The 15922-nt window shown below is 48.1% G+C and overlaps 1 protein-coding gene across 1 annotated transcript in view; it reads left to right on the top strand.

Moving 5' to 3' along the window:
- kcnh5b (potassium voltage-gated channel, subfamily H (eag-related), member 5b) overlaps window positions 1–15922 on the top strand; it is a 352424-nt gene that overhangs the window by 138315 nt on the left and 198187 nt on the right. The gene's annotated exons all lie outside the window — the stretch shown is intronic.

Below are 15922 nucleotides of genomic sequence, written 5' to 3'. Positions count from 1 at the left end.
CCTGGAAACTGTGTGCAGACCTGCAGGATGCTTTTGTGGTGGTTGCACACGAGCTGCTCATACAGCAAATGGAAGCCCCTTCAGTTGACATAGTTGACCGCTTGTTGGAATGGAGACCTGAGCACCACATGAGTGTAGTCGATCACACCCTGCACCTGTGGGAAACCCGAGATCTGGGCGAATCCAATCGCTCTTGCATCCTGGCTGTCCTGGTCCCGGGAGAAATGCACAAAGTTGTGTTCCCTTGCGACGATGGCATCCATGACCTCATGGATGCATTTGTGGATGGCAGCTCCTGATGTCCCACAGAGGTCACATGTGGAGCCCTGAAAGGAGCCACTGGCGTAGAAATTGACCGCCGCGATTACTTTCACGGCCATGGGCAGGATGATGCCCTCCCTGTCCCCATGGTGCCAAATCCTGCAGCAGCTGGCAGATATGACTGATCAGTTCCCTAGACATGCGCAGACTTAAGCGACACTGTTTCTCAGTCATCTGTAGGAATGAAAAGCAGCGTCTAAGCCCTGGGTCTAGCTGGGCGCCGACCAGTGACAGGTCACTGTGGCTCTTTAGCGGTGTGTGCAGGGGCCCCAGCTGCCCCTTCTTCCTGAGGGTGCTGCTCCTCCCTCTGCACAGCCAGGCACCTCCATCACTCTCTTCATCGTTTTCACTCTCTGTATGCCACAAGGCATACAGTTAGGTCACCAGGTTCCTTGTTCCTGGTGTTCTCCTCCTGCAGGATGAAAGATAGAGACTCGTGGGTTAGCTTGGGTGTTGTAAGAACCTCTATTGGTTAAGACTGAAGGCCCCTTAACGCATCAGGGAGAGTACCGGCCACTACTTGGAAGGCCAGAGCTTAGTGCACTGCCTGAAACCCCGCCTTCCTCCGCCCCACTCTGCCTGACCGATTGGCAGCAGCTTTGCCCATTGGACTCCATGCTGCGCTCTCAGCTCAGACACAGGCATTCTCTTAACCCTCGCTGCAAGGCCGGGCTGTTAGCTTGAACCATGGGGGAGACTGGTCCACACCAGGATGATGACTTTGCAAGGGGTTGTGAGCGCCTCCATGATTTACTCCTCTATGGCCAGCTTTAGCAAACAGATTGTACAACATGCCTAATCGTCCAAATTATTCTGCAGTGCACTAAAACGCTCATTAGTTTGCAATCTGTGCCCGAGGGTGAAAAGCTCTGGAGCACTTGGTGGCATTTTCATGCCTCTGGATTGCTTGAATGGGCAGATGAGCTAGAGGCCCAAATCCACACATGTCAATGTGGCTGTGTCTGAACTGTCTCCGCTGTGGAGGAATGGTCACTTTATGCAAGGGTTCCCTAATGCGTGGCTGCTTCCCTTCCCACCCCTCAGCATGTGCTTGTGCGCTACCTTCAACTGCAGGGCAGCCCTTCTGCACACCACCCCCACCAACAACCCCCCCCCCCCTCCACCTCCCCCCACCACCACCACCACCACCCACCCCCCTCCCACTCCCCTCCCCCCAACAAGTGGCCTCAACCGCAGTGCAGCCCTTGACCCCCATCACCCCCCAAGTCACCTCAACCACAGGACAGCCCTTCTCCGGCATCGCACTGTCAGCAAGCCAGGAAGAAGTGACTTGCCTGTGCCCTCACTTGAAGACTTGGCGCCTCAACCTTGCAGCCCAACAGGCCACCCTCGTGAGCACTGCACAATGTTACTGTGCACTCACCTCCAAGTTCCCCTCTAAGCACCAAGTAATTGCCTTATATATGCTGCTGTGAAACAGGTCGGCATGGGGGGGCGATTCCTGCCGGCTGGCCTTATAATGATGTGCGGATGTATTACAATGAGGTTCCTGAAGTCCAATGGCGGGAAATGTGGCTTGCCATTGATGGGCTGAGTGGACAATTGCAAACTGGTTTCACAAAGTCGTGAAACCAATTTTTGTCCTTCTAGCCATATTGTCTGCTCATGCCACCGAACACGCCCGATGCCAGCGGGCACAGAAAATTCCGCCCAATGCTGCCTGCAAGTCACCTCGCTGCTATTTTCCGCACCCCTCATGACCTATATGGCAGCTGTTTTTGGTGCAGCAGCTGGCCCAAAATGGTCCTCATCAAACTGGGGAGCTGCCTCTGGATGCCTGCCCCTTGCTGCCAGGGTCCAGGATGTCACTGAGCAACTGCAGAGCATTGTGAGGGGGCGGGGAGGCTGAACAGTAGAGGTTGTATGTAGAATGTAGGTACAAAGAGAGATGAGGTCCTACAGGCAGATTTTAGCGAACTAGGAAAGGGACTAAGTAGGACCTCAAAGGCAGTAATCCCCAGGTCATTCCTGGTGCCACGCACTATGAGTTAAGAATCAGGAGGGATACTGCAGCTGAATGTGTGGCTGATGGTGCAAGATGGAAGGCTTTTGATTCCTGGGACATTAGGATCTGTTGTGGGGGATGTGTGTCGCACAGTCCTCATGGATTTATCACAAAAGGGCTGGAACCAAGATCCTCACGGGGCAGTTTTCTAGAGCTGTAGGAGAGGGTTTAAACTAATTTGGCAGGGCCTTTGGAACCTGGATGTAGCATAAGAAAGGAAAAACAAGATACACAAAGGATTCAACAAGACAGATAGTACCAGGGTAGGAAATAGTAACCTAATACACGGGGTCAAACTAAAAGGAAATACAGTAAGAAGATCAATTCATGTTTATAAAGTCTGGTAAATAGGCACGTGAGAATATGATGTTGTGGCAATAAAGAAGACTTGGCTCAAAAAAAGGGCACGACTGGGGTCTGAGTATGAAGGATAATATTAAATTGCTGCAGCTAGAGGTTAATCTAGAAGGGTTAAGGACAGCATCTATTTAGTTAGATGGAGGAACCATTACACTACTTGTATTCTATAGATTACGAATTAGTGGGAAAAATGTAGAGGAGCAAATTTGCAGGGAAGTTACAGAGAGGTGCAAAAACTATAGAATATAGATAATGGGGGAATTTAATTATCCAATATAGACTGGTGTAGTAATAATAGTGTAAAGGATAGAGAGGGAGAAGAGTTTCTGAAGGGCCTACAGGGGAATTTTCTTGATTTGTAAATTTCCAACCCAATTAGGAAGGAGGCATTGCTGGATCTGGTTCTGGGGAATGAGATGGGTCAAGTAGATCATGTTTCATTTGGGGAACATTTAGGGAACAGTGGTCATAGTATTATAAAATTTAGATTAGCTATGGAAAAGCTAATCTATAGCTTTATTTGAGGAAGGCCAATTTTAATGGGTTGAGACCTGTCCCGGTTAAATTGGAATCAAAGATTGACAGGCAGAACTGTAGCAGAACAATGGACTTCATTAATAGAGATGATGTGGGTAGAGTCAACGTACATTCTCACGGAGATGAAAGAAAGAGCAAACAAAGCCAGGGTTCCTTAGGTAACAAAGGAGACTGGGAAATGAATTTTTGTGAAGCTTGGAAGATTCTGTGTACCTTTAAAAATGGTAGATGAGACCCGGAGGCAGAAGTCCTCCCCCCATTTCCCACAATTTTTGGCATTAGGGGAAAAGGCCAAGTCGTGATTTGCACAGGGAGGAGACCCAAACTCAGCAGGGCCATTTGAATTCAAAGGTGAATTCAAACAGATCCCATTTTGGCTGGTCCAAGGGCCTTAACCAACAATCTAATAATTGGAGTCATGGATTGACAGAGCAGATGTAAGTGCTCTTGAAGGAAAGATAAGGTCTGTACAACTGTCATTTTCTGAAGTTTTTTTAAATGCTCTGCTCTTTAAACTTAAAAATAAACAGGCTCCAGGTGTCATTGAGAGTTTTTTTTTAAAAAAAACCCTCTGTGAGACTGCTTTGATTGACAGGTGTAGGTTCAGAAAAAAAGTAGTATCTGGCTGGGCAGTTTCAATAGCACTCTTTGCTGAAATTTCCCCAAGAGCTATCATCATGTCATTGTGAATGCTTAGCTGAGTTTCAAAAGCTAAAATTATCTCAGCAGGGGTTCTGAGTTCTCAGTTCGATAACTTAAAGAGGCAATTAAAGGATTAGCTGTTTTTAATGTGGCTACTGATTAGAAGTTTGGTTGTTTTTATGAGGGATTAACATTGTCAGGAAATTTAAGAGCTTTGAATGAATTTAATGAATGGTTACTTTTTTCACTATCAAGTGTGTCGGGGTGAGAGCTGTATTAGATTATTAGAAGTTTGTTTCTTCTCAACTCCACATGGCTCCGGATCCTGAGGTTTGCCTATGGTGGATACTGGCTGAGTGTCTATGGAGGTGACATGGAGGCCATGTGGGGTATGTGGGGGGCCATGAGATGGCATTGATTTGACATGGAGGGTATGAGGGGCCAAGGGTGCTGGGGGAGGGCATGAGCCGGCATTTGGTTGGCATGGGGGTGGGCGGGGACTGGGGGCGTGATCTAAAGGGCCTCACAATTTGTAAAATAACGAGGTCAAAGTCTCAAAGAACCAAGGCAGACCTTTTAGCCAGCCTACCTTGGCATTCACCTGTCCCCATGACCACCTACATTCTGCTTCTGGGGTTGGCAGGCCCGACTATATCCTGCAACCCTCTATCCAAAAGCAACAATTGGGAGTTTTGGCGTATGTTTTACCAAAGTGGGTCTGGCAAGTTGGGAAATTTCCCTACTCCAGCTACCTATCTTGGTAGCCAAAATCCAGCCCCATTCATAATATCATAAGAAATAGGGGCAGACGCAGGCTATTTGGCCCATTGAGCCTGCACTGCCATTCAATAAAATCATGATTGATCTGATTATGGCATTAACTCCACTTTCCTGCCTGTCCCTCATATCCTTAACTCTCTTATCAATCAAAAATCCATCTAACGCAGCCTTGAATATATTTAATGACCCAGCCTCCACCACTCCCATTGAAAGAGAATTCCAAAGGTTAATGACCCCTATGAGAGAAAAAATACCTCCTTATCTCCATCTTATATGAGAGACCCTTAATATTAGAATGATACACCTAGTTCTAGATTCTCCCACAAGAGGAAACATCCTCCCAGCATCTAACCTGTCCAGCCCCCTCAGAATCTTATAGGCGCATCCTGCTCAATCTTTCCTCATAAGACAATCCTTCCTCCCAGGACTCAGCCTAGCGAACCATCTCTGAATTGCTTCCAATGCAAGTATACATCCCTTCTTAAGTAAGAGACCAAAACAGTACACTGTACTCCAGTTATGATCTCACCAATGCCCCTGTACAGTTGTAGCAAGTCTACGCTAATTCATCCCCCTTGCAATAAAGGCTAACACTCAATTTATCTGCCGAATTACTTGCTGTACCTGCATGCTGACTTCTTGTGATTCATGTATGAGGACACCCAGGTCCCTCTGTACTGCAGCATTCTGCTGCCTCTTTCCATTTAAATAATATTCTACTTTTCTTTCTTCCTGAAATTTGGAAAGCCTCACATTTTGCCACATTATACTCCACCTACCATTTTTTCTGCCCACTCCTTTAACCTATCTATATCCCTTTGCAGACTCTATGGGTGGAATTTTCTGTGCCCACTGGCATTGGGCATGATCACTGGCATAAGTGGACAACATGGTGCGATCGGTTTTACGATGACGGGAAACCAGTTTGCAATCACCCGCTCGGCGGGCCACGTTTCCCGCCATTGGAAGTCGGGAACCTCATTGTAATATATCAGCGTATCATAATCAGGCCAGCCCGCCGGAATCGTATCCCCCCCCTCCTCCGGCTGGATCATCTGTCCACGTGAGCGGGGAAGCACGCCGATGTGTTTCACAACAGCACATAAAAGGTGTGCGCTTGGCGGCCTGCGCTTTGATGCGAATTCGGAGGTGAGCACACAGTAACGTTGTGCAGGGTCGCCTGTTGGACTTCAAGCTTCAGGGGCATTGAGAGGTCGGGGTTAAGGGCAGCCCTGCCATTGAACATAGCACACAAGCATTTGAGGTGGGGGGATAGGATGGGGGAGGGAAGTGTATATGTATAAAGTGACCATTCCTCTGTAATTGAGACAGCTCAGACACAGCCACATTGATCTGATTGGAGTCGGGCCTCTAGCTTATCTGCCCACTCAAGCAATGCAGAGGCATCAAAGTGCCATCAAGTGCTCCAGAGCTTTTCACCCCCCCCACCCCCCCGGCAATGACTGCAAAGTCATGTGCACTTTAGTGGACTGCAGAACAGTTGGATGACTGCACATGTTGTACAATCTCCTTGCTAAAGCTGGCCGTGGAGCAGTCACTGCTGGAGGCGCTCGCAGCCCCTTACAATGTCAGCATCCCAGTTTGCGCCAGTCTCCCCGATGGTTCAAGCTAACAGGGCAGCCTTGCAGCGCACTAATCTCTGGCCATCTAAATGGAGGCCATCACTCTCTGGGTCATCACACTTAACCAGGACAGGTCTGAGTACACCCGTGCCAACCATGTATCTCTCTTTCATCCTGCAAGAGGAGGTCATCAGGATCATGGAGCAAACAATTTTGTGCATTTCGCCTGGGACCCAGGACAGCCAGGATGCAGGAGCGACTGGATTCACCCAGATCTTGGGTTTCCCAGGTGCAGGGTGGGATCGACTGCACTCACGTGGCACAGAGACCTCTGCCGCAACACACGGTGGACACATCAATCGCAAGGGCTTCCATTCGCTGAATGTGCAGCTCTTGTGCGACCACCAGAAACGCATCCTGCAGGTATATGCACCAGGTTTCCAGGGAGTGTGCATGACACTTACATCTTCCGTTGCTCACAGGTCCCTGGGCATTCCAGGGTCCACACAAGCTGCAGGGATGGCTCCTCCGGGACAAGGACTACCCGCAGAGGAAGTTGCCTCAGGCTGCAGCAGAGCGAAGGTATAATGAGGCTCATGCTGCCACCCGCAACTTGGTGGAGCAGACCATCGGGACGCTGAAAATGAGCTTCTGGTGCCTGGACTGGTCTGGTGGACCCCTGCAATATGGTCCGCAGAGGGTGTCATTCATTGTCGTCGTCTGCTGCACCTTTTACAACCTGGCACACCAATGGGGAGACGAGCTGGCTGAGGAGGAGAGGGAAGAGCTGCACATCTCCTCTGATGAGGAGGACACCGATGGGGATGAGGGTGAGGAGGTCCTCGGAGGTGACAATGAGGCCCTCACACTGGCTAGACGAGGCAGGTGAGCTCAGGAGGTCCTCAAACCCGCTAGATTTGTGGAGGATAATGATGACATGCAGTGAGGTGACCCCATAGATCCTCACATTGCATCTGTAAATGTTTGACTCCAGTCTGGCTTATGGCAGTGTGAATACCCTCTGTGAGAATGCTTCTGTCATGAAGACACAGTGGAGGCCCTAATAGTCACTTGATTGCAGAACAAAGAATATGACATGCAGTGAGGATACTCCATAAATCTTCACATAGCCTCTGAGAATGTCTGACTCCTTCCTGGCCATGGGCAGTTCACTTGCGTTCTGTGATCAGGGTCACATCATAGAGACACAGCTGTGAAACTTTAGAAGCATGTGATGCTTTGTCCACCTTCAGCATCTGGTCCCTTCAGTGGTCACAGATGCTGAAGAAATAGGGGCCAGCCCCACCTTAAAGGTGCTGAGAGCACACAGAGAGAATGAGAGAACTCTGTGGTACCTGCTCAGTACATTCTGGCAGCAATGAGCAGCACCCCTGAGGTGCAGGCATCAGTAATGACTCCAGGGAGTGTGAGTTTGGACCATCACAATGGTCCAGAGGCTGCACAGAACACAGGGAAGAGGCCCTGGACTGAGACACCTGCCTTTAACATGTGTAGAAAGGTTTCACATCTGAGTGACAAGATTACTGCTCATCAGAACAAGGAGCCACAGGCAGGGAGACATTCTTGGGAGTTTATTGACAATAGTGAACATTAAGTACAAGTGATTAACACCCATGCCCAGGCTTTGCACCTAATTCTTCTTAGCTTTCCTGATCCTGCCGCTACATCTTGGTGCTCCCTGGACATCCACAGCAGAGGTGGAGGCAGCCTGCTGACTGCAACACAGTTTGTGATGACTTTGGTGGGTGTCAAAGAACAAAGAACAAAGAAAAGTACAGCACAAGAACAGGCCCTTCAGCCCTCCAAGCCTGCGCCGATCATGTTGCCTGTCAAACTAAAACATTTTGCACTTCCGGGGTCCGTATCCCTCCATTCCCATCCTATTCATGTATTTGTCAAACTGCCTCTTACACACCACAATCTTACCTGCTTCCACTATCTCCTCTGGCAGCGAATTCCAGACACTCACTACCCTCTGTGTAAAAAACTTGCCCTGCACATTCCTTTAAAGTTTTCTCCTCTCGCCTTAAATCTATGTCCCCTAATAATTGACACTTCCACCCTGGGAAAAAGCTTCTGACTATCTACACTGTCCATGCCACTCATAATTTTGTAAACTTCTATCAAGTCACCCCTCGATCTCCATCACTCTAGTGAGAACAATCCAAGTTTCTCCAAACTCTCCTCATAGCTAATAACCTCCAGACTAGGCAGCATCCTGGTAAACCACCACTGCACCCTCTCCAATGCCTCCATATCCTTCTGGTAATGTGGCGACCAGAATTGCATGCAGTATTCCAAGTGTGGCCTAACCAAGGTTCTATACAGCTGCAGCATGACTTCCCAGCTTTTATACTCAATACCCTTGCCAATGAAGACAAGCATGCCATTTGCCTTCCTGACTATCTTATTCACCTGCACTGCCACTTTCAGTGACCTGTGGACCTGTACACCCAGATCCCTCTGCCAGTCAATGCACTTAAGGGTTCTGCCATTTACTGTATAATTCCTGCCTGTATTAGACCTTCCAAAATGCATTACCTCGCATTTGTCCAGATTAAACTCCATCTGCCATTTCTCCACCCAAGTCTCCAACCGATCTATATCCTGTTGTATCCTTTGACAATGCTCTTCACTATCTGCAAGTCCTCCAACCGTAGTGTCATCTGCAAACTTACTAATTAGCCCAGTTACATTTTCCTCCAAATCATTTACGTATATTACAAACAGCAAAGGTCCCAGCACTAATCCCTGCAGAACTCCACGAGTCACAACTCTCATTCAGAAAAGCACCTTTCCACTACTACCCTCTCTTCTATGACCAAGCCAATTCTGTATCTATCTTGCCAGCTCACCTCTGATCCCATGCGACTTTACCTTCTGTATCAGTCTCCATGAGGGACCTTGTCAAAGGCCTTACTGAAATCCAGGTAGATAACATCCACTGCCCTTCCATCGTCGATCATCTTTGTCACTTCCTCGAAAAACTCGATCAAGTTAGTGAGACACGACCTCCCCTTCAAAAAACCATGTTGCCTCTCACGAATAAGCCCATTTGCTTCCAAATGGCAATAAATCCTGTCACGAAGAACCTTCTCCAATCGTGTCCTCTAGGGGGCCGAGACTTGGAGGGTCCGGGCCTGCTTGCGGGGTCCTGCTGTATGGCAGTGGCATCCTCCTCGGCCTGTGGAGCTGGAGCTGCTGAGGTCACAGGAAGAGGGGATTCAGTTTGGCCAGATACTCTCGGAGTCACCTGGGTGGGTGGCTCCGGAGTGTGACCCTGCTGATCCTGCTCCCTATGGGTGCCCAAGGGCCCATGTCTGACTCCTTGAGGAGAAGGGGTAGCTGGAGTGAGATTTAGCTGCCCGGCACCCCTCTTGCATACACATTGTTGGAGCCCAACAATGGCCTCGGCGATGGAGTTGATTCCGTGCAGCAGGAGCGATGTCCTGGACCAAGGTCTCCATGGAGACTGCTACCCTACCAGCGTTGACCTCAGTCCATTGGCATGCTGGCGCTATCACTTCAGCCTAAAGGCGGACAGAAACCTCCATCGTGCCTTTCAATCTGTGGAGTGCAACGGACATCCCTTCCTGATGTTCCTGATCTTGCCTTTGCGGCTCCAGCAACTGTGACATGACCAAGTCCAGAGGCTCATCATCTGACTCGGACTCAGCAAATTTATGGCCTCCAGCAGTCCTCTTGGGGAGTCCCTGCTGCTGCCTGCTGTGGATCAAATGGTGCGATGTGCTCACCAGATTGTGATCCTGAGGTTACTCTAAAGGTCAGTGCCACCAAGGTGTGTGTCTCTGCATTGGTAGAGGGTGCAGGTGAGCACTGTGATGGAGGGCACCTTCAGATTCCTCTTCCGAAGTGTCTTTGGGGCTTGGCTGGAGGCCCTGGGTCGTGGACTCTTTTGGCTGTTTCCCAAATGCAGGAGCAAGGGGGGATAATTAGTGCATGACAGTGGCCTATGAAACAGGACACATCACTCACAGCATGGTTGTCTGATGGATGTTGCACTGCTGGATCCTCACTTGGTAGAGCAGCACCAACCTCACCGTCAGCACAGGACCGGTCCAGATCCCTGCCAACCAGCTGGATGGCTCTGTTTTCAAAGTCATTGAGGACTTTGATTTCGGGCATTCCTCCACCAGCCTGTGACCTCTCTTTCTTGTGTGCCAGCTTGTCCTGCATGAATAGAGATGGAGAGAGTGTAAGCAGGACACCTGCCAGGCCAGATGATAAGTGTGCCTGGCATGTGTGGGTGGTGAATGGTCCCACGGACACGATGAGGACAATGAAGGTGAGTGTGAGAGAGTGAATGCTGATGTCCCTTGAACCGGCAGTGAGTGAGGGCCCGGTGGATGTGTGATGGATTTGTGAGTGCGTGAGTTGAGAGTGATGAAAAGAGTGACATAGCCTGGCGGAAAGAAGGAGATCATTCATTCTCTTGAGGCATTGGGTGGCTGTGCTTTTTTGCAGGGCGTTGGCGCTGACCACCACTGCCACCACCTTCCAAGCTAGGTTAGCGCTGTTGCTGCCCATCCTGCAGCCAGAGCGGGGGTACAGGATGTCCTGTCGGGCCTCCCCGGCATCCAAAAGGCACTCGAGGGACGCGTCACTGAACCTGGGGGCTGCCGTCTCCTTCAGTTTCAGGGCCATGTCTTCCATGCAGCAGTGGTTGTCTGGAAGCACTGAGATGTCTGCTTGTGGCTGGACTTTAAATATGGCGCCCAGGGTGATGCAGCGGCAGGGGTGATGGCGGGCGAGCGGGCGAATGAGAGCTCGCTTGCCATGGAAACAGTGTGTTTCCTGGGAGTGCATAAATGATGGGCGGGTTTGGGACAATATGGTGTGGAAACCCACCATCGTGGCCGACGGGTAAAATGCTGTTTTTCCCGCCTGCTACTGCACTTAGTGCAAATCTGAGATGATTCCACCCTCTGTATCCTCCTCAGACTTGCTTTCCTGCTTACCTTTGTGCCAACAGCAAATTTGGCCAGGGCAAACTCTACCCCTTCATCCCAGTTATATATCATAAATAGTTGAGCTGTCCTGATCCCTCAGTGCTCCGCTAGTTACAGTTTGCCAACCTGAAAATGACCCTTTTATCCTTAATCTCTGGGCTGGATTTTACAGGGCGTCATGTTCCCTGCCCACTTCCCCGGGAGCCCAACCACAAAGAAGCCTGCTACCCTGCAGACATTTTATGGCTCAGAGTGAGACTTCCGCCACTATCTGGAACAGACATCCCACCTTAGAGCTCTGCTTTGAAGTCCCAACAGCATCAGATTGGAATGGTGGCCACTCCTGGGACTACAGCCCGAGCTCAAAAAGAGGAAGTTATTAAGGCTGGATTGAACGAACTGGACTAATTCCAGGATGTTGGAGGGGCCAGGCCCCCAGGCTCCAGTGAGAGAGGTGACGGGGCAGGGGACCAGGTTTGAGGAGCCAGGGCAGAGGGCTGGAATGGGGCGTAGAGGGGGGCATAACCTTGGGGGAGGGGGTGTCTCCGATGGGCACAGGGAAGCCCCAAAAGGAGGTTCTCACCCACATCCCCCCTTGCCTGACATCAGATCACCCAGTTAAAGCTGCTGGGCTGCCTGCTTGATATCTGCCTGCCCGCCGCAGATAAAATAGCATCAGGAGCAGTATGAGACACTTATAAGTGGCCATTAATTGGTCAGTTCAGGACCTCAATAGGACCAAGGGTGGGTGGGCCACCTGACGCCTCCAATGCCTCCTGTTAAATGGGAGACAGGTTGGGAGTGGGCAGGAAGGGCAGGAGGCTTGTTACATCCTCAAAGTACTCTAATAAATTGGTCAATCACAATTATCCTTAAAAACCATGTTGACTCTGCCTGATTGTATTATGATTTTCTAAATATCCTGCTTTTACCTTTTTAATAATGGGTTCTAGCATTTTCTCAATGCCAGATGTTAGATTAACTGACCTATGATTCCTGTTTTCTGTCTCCCTTCTTTATTGAATGGTGCTCTTACTTTTGTGGGTTTTTCAATAAGCTTTCCAGAATCTAGGGAATTTTGGAAGAATACAACCAATCCATTCACTATCTTTGCAGCCACTTCCTTTAAGTCACTGGGATGCAGTCCACCAGGCCCAGGGCACTTGACAGCCGTTAGCCCCATCAATTTTCTTAGTACTTTTTCTCTACTGATCATGATTGTTTTAAGCTCCTCCCTCCCTTTTGGCCCTTGATTTCCTACTATTCTTGGGATGCTTTCTGTGTCTTCTATTGTGAAGACAGATGCAAAATACTTGTTCAAAGTCTCTGCCATTTCCTTGTTTCCCATTACTAATTCCCCACTCTCACCTTCTGAGGGACCAATGCTTACGCAGGGAGCAAGATGAATCTGATAAAAAGGTGCAAATGACAAATGTCAGGTTGGTAATAAAACTGAGAACCAGGCTGCATATCGAGAGTTCAGAGGGGGAAGTGAAAAATGAAATAAGTGAGGCAAAGACAGAGTATGAGAAGAGAATGGCAGCTAACATAGAAGGGAGTCTAAAAATCTTCTACAGATAAATAAATATTAGAAGGGTAGTAAGAGAAGGAGTGGGCAAATCAGGGACAAAAATGGGGATCGACAGTGGAGGCAGAGGATATGGCTGAAGTATATCTGGCTTTATCAAGAAAGAAGATGCTACCAGAGTCATTGTGAATGAGGGGATAGCTGAGATACTGGATGGGCTAAAATTGATTAAAAGGAGGTATTAGAAGGGCTGGCTGTATTTAAAGTTGATAAATTATCAGGACCAGATGGGATTCATGTGAGGATGCTGAGGGAAGTGGGGGTGGAGATTGCAGAGGTACTGATCATCATCTTCCAATCGTCCTTAGATATGGGATGGGGATGGGGACAGGGCGGGGCGGGGTGGGGGTGTGCAGTGCAGCGGGGTGTGCTGGAGGACTGAAAAATGGCAAATGTTACAACAAAAGGTAAGGATAAACTAGCAACTACAGGCAAATCAGTTTAACCTCAGTGCTTGGAAAGTTTTCAGAAGCAACACTCACCTGGACAAGTTTGGAGTAATTATGGATTTTTTAAAAGGCAAATTGTGTTTAACTCACTTGATTATGTTTGTTGATGAAATAACAGAGATGGTTATTGAGGGTAAATAGTTGATGTGGAGCGTACGGATTTCCAAAAAGCATTTGATTAGGTGCCTTATAATTGGCTTGCCAGCAAAGTTGAAGCTGATGGAATGAGGGGAAAGTGGCAGCATGGATATGGAGTTGACTGAGTGGCAGGAAACAGAGAGTAGTGGTGAGTGTTTTTTTTTGACCTGGAGGGAGGTATACGTTGGAGTTCCCCATTAGGACCACTGCTTTCCTAGATATATATTAATAACTTGACTTTGGTGCCCAGGGCACAATTTTAAAATATGCTGATGACACAAAACTTGGGAGTATTGTGAGCCTGTAAGGCCGCTAGTGATAGACTTCGAGAGGACATGCATGGATTGGTGGTGTGGGCGGACGGGTGGAAGAAAGAAATTAATGTTGAGAAGTGTGACGTAGAAAGAATGAGCAGAGGCAATATAAAATGTACAGTTTTAAAGTGGGTGCAGAAACAAGAGTAACCTGGAGGTATATGTACACAAACTGTCGAAGCTAGCAGGGTAAGTTAAAAAAAAAGTTAAGAAGGCATATGGGATTCTAGGCTCTATTAAATAGAGATATAAAATACAAAAGCAAGTTAAGTTATGAAGGGCTTTTATAAAACACTGGTTCAGCCTCAGCTGGAGTATTGTGTCCAATTCTGGGCACTGCACTTTAGGAAGGATGTGAAGGTTTTAGAGAGAGTGCAGAAAGATTTTTGAGAATGGCTTCAGGAATGAAGGGCTTCAGGTACATGGATGGCTTGGTGAAGCTGGGGCTCTTCCCCTTAGCAAAGCTAACATTGACAGGAGATTTAATAGAAGTGTTCAAAGTGCTGAGTGGTCTATACAGAGTAGTTAGAGAGAAACTGTTCTCATTGGAGGAATGATCGAAAACCAGAGGACACAGATTTAAGGTGATTGGCAGAAGAACCAAAGGTGACATAGGACAGAATTTTATGGTCCCTGCCAGTGCGTTTACAGGCGGGAGGGACCTATAAAACTTCCCAGGTGGCTTTCCCACGACCCTCCCACCCAGCTCCGACCTGCCGCAATATTACCTGGGGTGGCCAAGGCCTAGGGTAGACCACTGGCCTTCATCCCTTTTGAGGTCCTTAAATGGTCATTTATTGGCTACTTAAGGGCTGCTTCCCACCTAGCCTCAATTTTGAAGCTGGCAGAAGGAGTTCAGGGGCAGGGGGAAGCCTGGCAGGTCACCCACCTCGTGTCTTGGGCAGGAAGGGTGGTGTTGTCTCCCTCAAAGGCTACCTTTCCACATTGGGCGCCCTCCTCCCTCCTATGGTCTGCCCCCCATGAGTGCTCCCTCTCCCCAAGACCATGCAGGAAAGCTATTTTCACACAGTGAGTGGTTCGGATCTGGAATGCACTGTCTGAGAGCAGGTTAAGGGAGATTCAATGGTCGCTTATAAAAGGGAATTATATAAGCACCTGAGGACAAAAGAAATTCTTGCAGGGCTACAGGGAAAAGGTAGGGGAGAGAGATGAGCTAAATTGCTCTTGCAGAAAGCTAGCATGAACTTAATGGGCCAAATAGCCAGATTCTGTGCTGTAACCACCCTGTGATTCTATAATCTCTACATGCTGAATGTGCTCAACATCTTCATCTAATTTGGGAAAAATGTTTTCCCATTTGTTTTACAAATAGACTTGACAAAAACCGTATCAAAGTGCTTTGTTGGAACATAAATCAAGCCTGACTATGCTGCATTCCCAAACAAAAGGTTCATCGGACACTTGTTGATTTAAAAAAATGTCCTATTAAAATGAAACCAGCTAAGACTATCAGCTGCAAATGAATTTCATTAAAGCCACACTGTCACCATTAGAGATCAAACTCCGTGGACCCCAATATAAATCATTGCATTGACTTTTTCTTCATGTCACATGAGATTCCACGTAATCGTATGGCACCAGACAAAGTCAATGTGGTTAAAAGGTTAGCTTCAACTGAAACATTATTGTGTAGCAATTAGTAAAGATATTGGAATGGACACTGGGAGAGAAAGATAATTAACTTCACCCTACATGTGTAACCTTCAACCAATTAGAAAGATCCTTACAATGAGTGCAGCTTTCTTTACCTAACATTGAATGGATTGTCTGAAAAAGAACCTCTACAGATTTTTTGTTCCATTCACTTTTCCCTGCTCACACTCTCTTATGTTACCTCCTCAATATCCAGTACAGCTAATAATATTATCTCATTTCCTTACCACAGCTTGGCAATCCACATAAGACTACTTTGGAACAAGCATAGCTACTATTTCTATATGTAAGGAGAAAAACAGACCAGGGCAAAACAGAAATGTGTCCCTCGGTGTCCCAGGGGATGTGAATGAACTGTGTACCTCATTTCCACTTGTTTTTTCAATTAATCTGCCTAATGGAGGCAAGATTTTGAACATCAATGCACAGTGTGGCTATTTGCTTCTTCCCTTCACTCTCACTAAGTGGAGTGAAACTGGCAACACTGACATGCAATCATCCAATAAACCAGGCAAAAGA

This window comes from Carcharodon carcharias, chromosome 20 (assembly GCF_017639515.1).
Source record: "Carcharodon carcharias isolate sCarCar2 chromosome 20, sCarCar2.pri, whole genome shotgun sequence".
In the NCBI taxonomy this organism is placed as follows: domain Eukaryota; kingdom Metazoa; phylum Chordata; class Chondrichthyes; order Lamniformes; family Lamnidae; genus Carcharodon; species Carcharodon carcharias.
Note: the sequence above shows the minus strand (reverse complement) of the source record. Positions and strands in the feature narration are given on the sequence as shown.